The sequence below is a fragment of the Carcharodon carcharias genome, chromosome 9 (genome assembly GCF_017639515.1).
Source record: "Carcharodon carcharias isolate sCarCar2 chromosome 9, sCarCar2.pri, whole genome shotgun sequence".
Taxonomy (NCBI): domain Eukaryota; kingdom Metazoa; phylum Chordata; class Chondrichthyes; order Lamniformes; family Lamnidae; genus Carcharodon; species Carcharodon carcharias.
Window position 1 is genome coordinate 2,294,037 of NC_054475.1, and position 13,042 is coordinate 2,307,078.

Genomic DNA, 13,042 nt, shown 5'->3' on the forward strand with positions numbered 1-13,042 from the left:
AGGTGTCCGTTGGGGGAGGGGGTTGGGAGCTGCCGTACTATCTTCTGGTGACTGATCATCAGTAGTGTGGACAGGAGCCGCTGGAGGCCTCAGATGGGCCACTGTGGTTGGGGTGCAGCATGCATATGCAGAGTACATGAGCAATCAGCCCCAATAAATCCTCTTCTCTGTTCTGCAAGCAAAAACAGAGAACAACAGCTGGGAGCTGTGGACTGGTGGTGGGCACGCTGTGCTGCAGCACCTCACCACCTATGAGGAACAGGCAATGGAGCTGGGGACGAGGCAGGCGGACAGGTCAGCAGGTGTCGGGGAGGCTGGGGTGCAGTGGCCAGGTATTTGAGATCCACAGTCCCATCCACTCTGTCTCCCCACCATCCAAAGCACTGATGGTTGCTGCAAGCGTTAATGCAGCAACACTGCTCATTCACAGGCTGATACAGTCAGACATGTGGGTCATACACAAAGGTCCCTCGGCCCCTTGAGGATGTGCGTCTCTAGCACCTTCCAAAGTCACCTTATCCCATTTGTGACCACTATCCCCATGGTCTAACATGCCAGGGCATCGTTGCTGCACATCCAAATACTTATTGCATCTTAGGGGGGTTTGTATCTCCACCACCCTTTCAGCCAGTGCGTCTGTCCAAAAAGTGCTCAGCACTTCACCTGTCAACCTCATGACACTCGACTTAAATAAATACCCCCACGTTAGTCATCCCTGTGCCAAGGGGAAATGTTGCTTTCTGCCCACCCGGTCTATGCCCCTCATAACGGTGTGAAAGTCAATAATGTGACCTGTCAATCTCCTGTGCTCCACAGCAAATGTCACAAGTGTTTGCAATGTTTCCTCATCACTCCAACTCTCCAGGCCAGGATGTATCCAGGTCAGGAACCTCTGCACTCTCCCCACTCCAATCCCATCCCTCCCATGAAGCACAGGTCACAACTGAACACAGAAGTGTAGATGTGGCCTCGACAGCGTTTTCTGCATTTGCAACATGACCTCCCTTTTCCTACATTCTATTCCTCAGCTAATAAAGACAAGTCTGGCTCCTGCCTTGTTAAACGCCTTATGTTCCTGTTCTGCTACCTTAACGGGTCTGCCCATCAAGGTCCCTGTAATCGGCATGAGTTCCCATGGTCCCACCATTGCTCACGTATTCCCGTACCTTGTTTGTCTTGCCCAAGTGCTTAACCTCACGCTTATCCACATAACATTCCATGTGCCATCCATCCAGCCGGGCTGGAGCACTGAAGAGCCCCGGCACCTGGGAGTGTCTGAGGGTGTAGGTGTCGTGGGAGCTGCCTGGGTACCTTGCCCAGACTTGTAGAATCAGCATCCTGTGATCACACACTATCTGCACGTTCATGGAGTGGAAGCCCTTCCTGTTGACGAAGGCACCGGGCTCACCCGCTGGTGCCTTGATGGCCACATGTGTACAGTCTATAGCACCCTGGACATGGGGGAAGCCAGCAATGGCCGCGAAGCCTCTGGCTGGCTGTGTCTGACTTGCCTGGTCACAGCGGAAATGGATGAAGGTCAATGCCCGTCTGAACAGAGCGTCTGTAACCTGCTTGACACAAGTGTGGACAGCTGATTGGGAGACACCGCAAAGATCACCCACCGAGCCCTGGAAGGAGCCAGAGGCATAGAAGTGGAGGGCAATTGTGAGCTTCAGAGCCGCTGGCATGGGGTGTCCACCCACACAGTTAGGGGAGATCTCAGGGCCAATCATCTGACAGATATAGTTGACTGTCTCCCTTGACAGACGGAGCCTCCTTCGGCACTGCACCTCAGTCATACTGAGGTAGCTGCTTCACTGCCTGTAAACCCTGGCAGCAGGATTGTGGCAGCTTGTGCGGCCCCTTCTGCCTTGGACAACCTCTTGACCCTGCACCCCTTGTGCCTGCGCCTGGCCTCCCAAAGGTGGCTCCCCTGGAGGCTGATTGTCCACTCCTGGCCTCCTCCTTATTCTATCCCTCCCTTCCTCGGAGGAGGAGCTGCCTCCAGTGGAGATGTCAGAACCCATACCCAGGCTAAATGGAGGCCTCTGGAAAGCTGTAGGCCCGATAAAGATACCTGTCTGCAGAGAGCTGAGCTGAAGCTTCAAAGTACAGAGAAAGCTATTGGAAATCGATCTGAGCTAGTAACAATCACACAGGCAAGTTTAAAACACTTTCTGCAATAAATACTTCAGATAAAACATGAACAACCCCTCTGAGTCCACACATCCTGCCCGTGGATGAGGTTTGTTACAAAGTCACTTACCCGCCTGCCCATTGGGCCCATGCGCCAAGGCAAGGATCACACGGGCTCCTCAAAATCGGCTTCAGTTGCAGAGTTAGCGGCCTTAACAAGGCCTTTAATTAATGGCGGGCGTGCATCACGCTGCATAGCGCCCGCCCACCCAGCTAAACATCGCGATGGCGCGCAGTGATGTCGGGACACTTGCCTGAAAATGCCACTTGGTAGTTAAACTGGTACACTGAAGAAGTTTCTGCCAAAAAGCTTTCATATTGCCAGAAATGGGAGCTGTGGTCCAACAATCGAAGGTACAAAGTACGTTTCTAGCAAAACAAGTCTGGAGGATGCCGCGAGCAACGCTATTGCATGAGCATTTAACTATCAAATTCCTTTCATCACTATTTTAATGGAGGTTTGTGCCCAGTTAAGGTAAATAAACACCTTTGCCAAAAAGCAGAGAATTTAAGATACAGCACTGGAGAAACTGGGAACCCCAGCCGAGGATTCCTCCATCCAATTTCCCAACACGTTCTCAACATTTACTGGGAATGCCACATGGAAAATCCCCCCTTTTAATGCATCAGCAAGAGCAGTTTCCAGGTTACAAATTTTTGAAAATCATGCACACCTCAAAATTTAGAGGAAAAAAGCCTGAGCAAGTGATGAATTATCGCAGCAGGTGCTGAAAGACGTTCAGGTTAGGAAGCCTAATGGATTATTTAACAAACAGAAAGCAAAATATAAAGCAGGCAGTGATTTGAGCCGATTATTAAGCAACCTTTGCAAGTACAATTGCTAAACTGCTTTTCAGATCCCAACAGAAGTAACAGTTTTCATTAATCTAACTCATGCTGACTGGTCTGTCAACACAAATTTGCCAGAAAGCCTTGAGATTTAGAGTGAAAAACAAAATTCTAGATATATAGCAGTTGCTAGTTTTGTGTTAACCAGGAATCATCTTTAACCTACCTCCATCAGCCAATAGAAAATCGTCACAATGTAGATTATTATATTTTGGAAATACAAAATCGAACTAAAGTGCAAATTCTTTTGAGCTGTGTTGTTTAGTCCGTGACTTTTATTTAAATAATGGAATTATTTTATCCGTGATTTCTTTTTGTTGAATTCTGACATATGGTGGATGAATCACGAATGTGGAGACAAATTATATTCTGACTTATATATGCATTTTAATGACAAAATGTCCAAATACATTGCCCTATGTATAGTGTATGGTTACTGGACAGCTACAAATGGATTTGAAAATTGACAATTTCCCTGGTATTTAAATAGTCTGATTAACGAATGATGATGTGGTGGAAGTTTTTAAAAGAATATCAGCACATAAGTATTGATAAATATTCTGATATTTTTGTGTACTGCATTCCCTTTTGGAATTGATGTAGCGCCACATGTGCTTTATTTTTAAGCCTAGTTTGACCCAATCTGCTCTGGTGGCTGACAATAAGATAAAAGCAAAATACTGCTGATGCTAGAAATCTGAAAGAGAAAGAAAAATACCTGGAAAAATTCAGCAGGTCTGACAGCATCTGCGGAGAGGAACACAGTTAACGTTTCGAGTCCGTATGGCTCTTCATCAGAACTAAGGAAAAATAGAAATGAGGTGAAATATAAGCTGTTTGAGGGGGGTGGGACAGGTAGAGCTGGATCGAGGACCAGTGATAGGTGAAGGCAAAGAAGAGATTGCCAAAGATGTCATAGACAAAAGGACAAAGGGGTGTTGTTGGTGGTGATATTAGCTAAGGAATGTTCTAATGGGGACCTTAAGGGTAGAAAGCAGGATGAGCAAGGTACAGATAGCCCTAGTGGGGGTGGGGTGGGGGGAAGGGATCGAAATAGGCTAAAAGGTAGAGATAAAACAATGGATGGAAATACATTTAAAAATAATGGAAATAGATGGGAAAAGAAAAATCTATTTAAAAAATATAAATAATTAGAAAAAAGGGGGATCAGTAAGGGGGTGAGGATGGTGGCTAACAACTTTGGCAAAGTTCTACTGCCTTCTATATAAAAACAGAAAATGCTGGAAAAACCCAGCAGGTCTGGCTACATCTGCGGTGACAGAAGCAGAATTAACATTTCGAGTCCGTATGCCTCTTCTTTACGCCTGTGGCATCATGCTGGAGTTGGTAGGTGGAGGATGATCCTTTGCATGCAGAGGCTGGTGAGGTGTAAAGTGAGGACAAGGGAGACCCTATCATGGCTCTGGGAGGGAGGGGAAAGGGTGAGGGCAGACGTACGGGAGATGGGTTGGACGTGGTTGAGTGCCCTGTCAATCACAGTGGCAAGGGAGCCTCGGCTCAAGAAAAAGGAAGACATGGCAAAAGCACCATTTTGGAAGGTAGCATCATTAGCACAGATGCGTCAGAGGTGGAGGAGTAGGAGAATGGGATGGAGTCCTTACAGGAAGGAGTGTGTGAGGAACTGTAGCCAAGATAGCTGTGGGAGTTGGTGGAATAATAAATATTGGTAGAAAGTCTATCATCAGAAATAGGGTCAGGGAAGCCAAGGAATGGAAGGAAAGTGTTGGAGATGGGCCATGTGAAGATGAGAGAGGGGTGGAAATTGGAAGCAAAATCGATAAATTTTTCCAGGTCCAGACAAGATCATGAAGAGGCACTGCTTCTACTATCTTCTAACGTTGTTGATATCTGGACGAGTTTAGGAGGTGGGATGAGGCTCGGTCATGCATAAGCACTGACATGGACCTGTTGAGCCAATGGCCCACTCCTGTGCTGCAAGTACAACTGTGTGTCAAGTGAAGAAGATCACAAACTGAGACTACTGTAGTGTTTATCCTAAACCTGCTTCTTAACTGTCAAAAGTTGTAGCATAATCCTGCAGTTTGGCTTTTGGGTAAGGATATGATATAAGTCACATTCTTACAGCCAACACTTGTCAAAGATTACTCCACAGTTGATTGTTTAGGGGTATGTTACCTGCAAAGATTTCTGCAACATGACTCCTTTGAAATTTTTCAGCCAGGAATTCCGTTCCTGGCTGAAACATCTGATTGGTCGGCGCAGATGTCCACGGGGAAGCCCATCAAGCGCAAGAAAAGACCGACAAAGAGAAAACACGCTCCCTTTTCACAACATTAGCGGCCCTGATGCAGGTTTTTGAAGGTCTCAAGTCTTTTAGTGGGTGAGTGGATGATAGGATGAGTGGATGGGTGAGTGGGTGAATAGGTGGTTGGATGGGGGAGCACTGGGGTTGGGGGGGTAGTTAGATCCGGTCAGGGGGAGGTGGTCAGGGACAGGGGGTGGTTGGGTCAGGGAGGTAGTCAGGTGGGGTCGTTAGTCAGGTTGGGTTAGAGGGTAGTTAGGTCGGGTGGGGGGCTAGTCGGATTGAGTCAGGTTGGGGGGGATAATCGGTTGGGGGGGTGTTGTCAGTTGTTGGAGATAGTCAAGTCAGGTCAGGTGTTTGGGAAGCCGATTAGGGATGGTGGGGGTTGGTTGTGTGCTCCATTCAATTATGCTGGATAACCACTGAGTTAAATGAAGTATTTGCCAATGTAACTTTTCCAGGGTAAGGATTCAGGTAAATCCTGTGTTAGAATGTACAAGGTGTTTCTCATTTGTTTGCAAGGGTAACCTAGGTGTTTGGTAGTGTAGCATGTAGTAGTTTTAGCATTGAAAAGATATTAAGTGGGAGCCTGTAAAGCGGAGGCTGCTGGGATACTTGACATATGTTAGTAGAGACAGGAAAAAGCTAGTCCAGACTAGATCACAATTGGTGTGAACCCAGTGATTGGAGGTAGACAGGTGTCAGTCATTACAATGCTAAGTAAGATGAGACAGGAAATCTACACTCATTGTAACAGCAATTATAGGAAAGGTAGAATTACCTGGAAAAACTCAGCAGGTCTGGCAGCATCGGCGGAGAAGAAAAGAGTTGACGTTTCGAGTCCTCATGACCCTTCGACAGACTCTGTTGAAGGGTCATGAGGACTCGAAACGTCAACTCTTTTCTTCTCCGCCGATGCTGCCAGACCTGCTGAGTTTTTCCAGGTAATTCTGTTTTTGTTTTGGATTTCCAGCATCCGCAGTTTTTTTGTTTTTATAGGAAAGGTAGTGTCAGTCACTGGAATCCCAGGGTAGACAACAGGACAGGATAGTTAATCTGAAACATGTTACATGATAGATTGTAAGCCCCATGTGACCAAGAACACACACCCACAGTCACAAAAGGGCAGGGACTAGCTGTATAAAACACAATTCAACAACTGAGAGGGCAGAAGGGAGAGTACTGACTTGGACTGGAACAGGCTCTGCCTGCATTGGCTTGAATAAATGATCAAAAACCGTCCCTGAGTCTCTGAGGGGTTTGATTTCACCACAACATCTGTGTATCTGGCCTAAGTCTCTGACACTGAGCTCAGTGTCAGAAATTTTCATGGACAGCCCTGGGCAGTGGAAATTAGCCCATCAGAAGTTTAAAGTTTTTGGACAATTACCACACGTGTGTGTGCGTCTGGCCTTCTGCAGGGTCCTGGTGCGCATCTCCCAACTTAAGTCTAATCTCGGACAGTACAGATACTGGAAGATTTGAGCTATTATCTCCTTTTAGTCTTCCTATATCTGTAGAGTTTGAACATGTTCTGATCGCTAATTGAGAATTTTTGTCACATTTGTGTTCTAGTATTATGAACATATGGAATTTTTAGAAGTACCAACTAACAAGCTTGGTCTCTCAGACATGGAACCAATACAAAACTAGAAATTGGAGTGCTGGTGATAGAATCTTCCATTTTCATGAGAAATTTGCACCGCATCTTTGCCTCAGTACTCCAGTTGGACATGCATTTTTAATCTGAGGAATCTCGACCTAGAGCCATATTCCACCCTGTATAGTTACTTCTCATGGTGTTATATTTGATGCTGCAATTGCTCAAAGAGAATAAATATATGTTGCTACAGCAACAGATTCCTGGGATTAAGTAAGAAAAAACACCCACAAGAAAGAAGACAACTGAAAACAAAGATGGAAAACCTGAGCAACAAAATGGGGGTGAAACAAATAATATATTTAAATAGCCATTTTTTATACCTGTAATCAAGACCAAATCAATTATTTAAATTAAGCAAAGCAGGAGAAAACCAATCAATTAGTCAGAATCAGAATCACAGAGTTGCTGTGATGCTGAAGGAGGCCATTCGGTCCATCATGTCTGCACCGGCTCTCCAAGTGAGCATTATGTTTTAATGCCATCCTCCTGCCTTTTCCCTGTACCCTTGCTCATTGTTTCCATTCAAACAATCACCCAATACCCTCTTGAACGAACGTGCCTCGATCGAACGTGCCTCCACCAGGTGAGTACATTGCAGACTCGAACCACTTGCCGAGTGAAAAAGTATTTTTCACATCACATTTGCTTTAAAGGAAATAGTTAAATAGTTAAATAGTCCTTGTTTTGATACTGAACTATGAAAATATACTCGCATGTCAGAGCTGATAAAATCTGCAATGGCTGGAGTGACAAGAGAATGACAAGTCCCCTACCGATTTTAATAATACTCTTAACCAGTCAAGAATCTATTTCGTGGGGCACTGGCATCATTATTGGAACAGGAGGGATCTGTATCGTTGGGACAGTCTCCACCTGAACCGATCTGGGACCAATGTTCTAGCGAAAAGGGTAAATAGGGTGGTCAACAGGACTTTAAACTAGAAAATGGGGTGGGGGGTAGGGAAGGGTAAAACTCCAGGAAGTATGACTAATGGGAAACAAAGCAGCAGGTTAGCGTGTGGGGGGATGGATTCAACTTCATGGAAAATTATGAAAAAACTGAAAAGAAAGGAGAGCCCAGGAGAGGATATTAAATTCTCCAGAACACAAAATAGGACAGAGTGTTTGGAAAGGGCTAGGAATCTAACTTCAAGCACATCAGATAAAGGGACGACAATAAGAAAGGGGATGGGAAATACAGGACTGAAGGTGTTGTATCTGAATGCACGCAGTATACGAGATAAGGTAAATGAGCTTGTGGCGCAGATCAAAATTGGCAGGTATGATGTGGTGGGCATCACGGAGACATGGCTGCAAGGGGATCAGGACTGGGAGCTAAATATCCAAGGATATATACCCTATCGAAAAGATAGGCAGGTTGGCAGAGGGGGTGGGGTTGTTTTGTTAGTAAGAAATGAAATTAAATCGATAGCAAGAAACAACATAGGGTCAGCTGATGTAGAATCTGTGTGGGTAGAGTTGAGGAACCGCAAAGGTAAAAAAACCATAATGGGAGTTATGTACAGGCCTCCAAACAGTAGTCAGGATGCGGGGCACCAGATACACCAGGAGATAGAGAAGGCGTGTAAGGAAGGCAAGGTTATAGTGATCATGGGGGATTTCAATATGCAGGTAGACTGGGAAAATCAGGTTGGTAGTGGATCCCAAGAAAAGGAATTTGTGGAATGTCTACGAGATGGCTTTTTTGGAGCAGCTTGTAGTGAAGCCCACTAGGGAACAGGCAATTCTAGATTTAGTGATGTGTAATGAGGCAGATTTGATAAGGGAGCTTAAGATGAAGGAACCCTTAGGAGGAAGTGACCATAATATGATAGAAATTACCCTGTGATTTTAGAGGAAAAAGCTGGAATCAGATGTAACGGTATTACAGTTGAATAAAGGCAACTACAGAGGCATGAGGGAGGAGCTGACCAGAATTGACTGGGAGATGAGCCTATCAGGAAAGCCAGTGGAACAGCAATGGCAGGAGTTTCTGGGAGTAATTTGGGAGACACAGCAACAATTCATCCCTAGGAAGAAGAAGCATACTAAAGGGAGGACGAGGCAACCATGGCTGACAAGGGAAGTCAGGGAGAGCATAAAAGCTAAAGAGAAAGCATACAATGTGGTGAAGAGCAGTGGGAAACCAGGGGATTGGGAAGCCTACAAAGACCAACAGAGGACAACTAAAAAAGAAATAAGGAGGGAGAAGATTAAATATGAGGGGAAACTAGCCAGTAATATAAAAGAAGATTGCAAGAGTTTTTTTTAGATACATAAAAGGTAAGAGAGAGGCAAAAGTGGACATTGAGTCGCTGGAAAATGACGCTGGAGAAGTAGTAGTGGGGAACAAAGAAATGGCGGAGGAACTGAATAGGTACTTTGCGTCAGTCTTCATGGTGGAAGACACGATTAACATCCCCAAAGTTCAAGAGAGTCGGGGGGCAGAGGTGAGTATGGTGGCCATTACCAAGGAGAAGGTGCTAGGAAAACTGAACGGTCTGAAGGTGGATAAATCACCTGGGCCAGATGGATTACACCCCAGAGTTCTGAAGGAGATAGCTGAAGAGATAGTGGAGGCGTTAGTGGTGATCTTTCAGGAATCACTGGAGTCAGGGAGGGTCCCAGAGAACTGGAAAATCATTACTTTAACCCCCCTGTTTAAGAAGAGACTGAGGCAAAAGACAGGAAATTACAGGCTGATTAGCCTGACCTCAGTCGTTGGTAAGATTTTAGAGTCCATTATTAAGGATGAGATTTCAGAATACTTGGAAATGCTTGGTAAAATAGGGCAAAGTCAGCATGGTTTCATCAAGGGGAGGTCATGTCTGTCAAATCTGTTAGAATTCTTTGAGGAGGTAACGAGTAGGTTAGACAAAGGAGACCCAACGGATGTTATCTACTTGGACTTCCAGAAGGCCTTTGACAAGGTGCCGCACAGGAGGCTGCTCAGTAAGATAAGAGCCCATGGTGTTAGAGGCAAGGTACTAGCATGGATAGAAGATTGGCTGTCTGGCAGGAGGCAGAGAGTGGGGATAAGGGGGTCCTTCTCAGGATGGTGGCCGGTGACTAGTGGAGTTCCGCAGGGGTCAGTGTTGGGACCACAACTTTTCATTTTATACATTAATGATCTAGATGAAGGAACTGAGGGCATCCTGGCTAAGTTTGCAGATGATACAAAGATAGGTAGAGGGACAGGTAGTATTGAGGAGGGGGGGGAGGCTGCAGATGGATTTGGACAGGTTAGGGGAATGGGCAAAGAAGTGGCAGATGGAATACAACGTGGGGAAGTGTGAGGTCATGGACTTTGGTAGGAAGAATAGAGACATAGACTATTTTCTAAATGGAGAGAGAATTCAGAAATCTGGAGTGCAAAGGGACTTGGGAGTCCTAGTCCAGGATTCTCTTAAGGTTAACTTGCAGGTTGAGTGGGTAGTTAGGAAGGCAAATGCAATGTTGGCATTTATTTCGAGAGGACTAGAATATAAAAGCAGGGATGTGCTGCTGAAGCTTTAAAAGGCTCTGGTCAGACCACATTTAGAATATTGTGAGCAATTTTGGGCCCCGTATCTCTGGAAGGATGTGCTGGCCCTGGAGAGGGTCCAGAGGAGGTTCACGAGAACGATCCCAGGAATGAAAGGCTTAACATATAAGAAACATTTGAGGACTCTGGGTCTATACTCAATGGAGTTTAGAAGGATGAGGAGGGATCTGATTGAAACTTACAGAATACTGAAAGGCCTGGATAGAGTGGACGTGGGGAAGATGTTTCCATTAGTAGGAGAGACTAGGACCCGAGGGCACAGCCTCAGAGCAAAGGGAAGACCTTTTAGAACAGAGATGAGGAGAAACTTCTTTAGCCAGAGAGTGGTGAATCTATGGAATTCATTGCCACAGAAGGCTGTGGAGGCCAGGTCATTGAGTGTATTTAAGACCGAGATAATTATTTTCTTGATTGGTAAGGGGATCAACGGTTACGGGGAGAAGGCAGGAGAATGGGGTTGAGAAACTTATCAGCCATGATTGAATGGCGGAGCAGACTCGATGGGCCGAATGGCCTAATTTCTGCTTCTATGTCTTATGGTCTTATGGTCTTAAGATGACATCTAAGTCAAACCACTGAAAATATTTATTGAATTATGAAATGAATGATACACTTAGTAATATTCCCCAAGGAAGACCTTTCGGAAAGATGTTGTGGTCCCTTAACCCTGGCCTAACTCTGAGACTGTCCCTTCGTGTGTTATAAAAATCCCAGTGATTTCGGAGCTGGAACTGGTGGGGGGGGGTTTGCGCTCAGCAACGTCCAGCTTCTCCCCACTTCACAGTGAACAGGGCCTGGTCTCAGCAGAGGCTGCCACCATCATTGCACAGACATTCGGGAGGGAGTCTGAGTCGGGGCTGGAGGCACCAGTTTGCTCAGATCGATCCCACCTTTACACCACTGTGTTTTTTTGTTCTCTAGGCCTGATATTTTTTGATGTTCAGAGTTTATTTATGGAGGATCACTGGGACCCTTCTCGCAAACCCCTAAGGGGATCACGGATCTCAAGTTGAGAACCCCTACTTAAAACTAAGTCAGTTTATTGATAATTAAGATGCATTGTCATAGTCATAGAGTGTCATAGAGGTCTACAGCACAGAAAAAAGCCCTTTGGCCCATCGAGTCTGCGCTGGTCAAACAAGTACCTAACTATTCTAATCCATTCTCTACTTGGCCCATAGCCTTGTATACCATAGCATCGCAAGTGCACATCCAAATACTTCTTGTGAATGGGAAATCCTTCAATTTAGGCAAGGCAAACAAATCATATTACAATTAAAGTGTTGTTTACCACTGAATGTGTTAGTATAGTTTTGATAGTCATTAATAAACTTGAAACTGTAACAAGATCTTAAAAATCTAAATGTAGTTTCAAGTTTGGGATCACCCTGGAGACCATTTTTCACATCTAACATAATGAAAATAAAAATTTAATTTGTTGTGATAGTCATATCAATTCAGGATAGAAAGCTTACAGAGGAAAAGATCATTTTCTTAGCATTTTATTTACTACAATGATATACAGCTTGTGGAGCTGTAATAACATACTGTGCAATGTTAGTTGTATAAATTAAGGTTAACTGTCTACAGATGGTGGGGGGTGGGGGGGGCAGATATTGGATAACTACTTGTGAGCATAGAAAGAGACACTGGGGGTGGGATTTTCCATTCTGGGCCTAAGGCCTGTGGCAGGGGAAGGAACCAGAAGTGTTTCCCACTGTCGAGTCCGCTGGGAATTCACACTGAATCACGCAATGCTGTCCTAATTAATTATGCTTTCAGGGGTGGGGGTTCCTGACATATCGCATGGTGGGGGTGAGCTAGATGGCACACGCCCCATCATCATATTTGGGTGCCATATTTAAGAGGCCCCTGGACATCAACTTCTTTGTCATATATCTATTGTTGAAGGAGAAGGTAGCCCACCAATCATAGGGAGCTATATTCTTATCTCCTACTTTGCCTCTGCCTCCATTTTTTGATTACAGGACTGTGAAGTGCCTCAGGATGATTTTCTATATTAATTACACTATATAAACACTACTTGCTGTTGGTATCTGTTGTTCTGTCCTTAAGAGACTTGAAGATAGTGAAAGACAGACTTCCTTTAAGGATGCTAAATCACAAGGTCACCAGGGAATGATAGAAATCCAAATGCATACATTTAAATATTTGTTAATACTTTCAGCACCTTACAATCCAGTGACACTGCAAGTTGAAATAATAATTTTTTATGACTTTTTTAAAGTAATTGTTCACCATGCAAGACACACACGTGCGTTAGTCTAACCGTCCTACTTATTGAACTAATGTAAAGTAAAAAAAAAAGCATTGAGGAAGAAAAGGTTATTTATCTCATCAATTTCACTCTTTTCATTGGGCAGAGTTTCTGTATGAGGTGGGAGCGGCAGAGTCCACACGTCAGCGCTTAAATTGCTGCAGACTGACGTGGGCGAGTGTCCCAACATCACCGCGCGCCATCACGATATTTAGCTGGGTGGGCGGG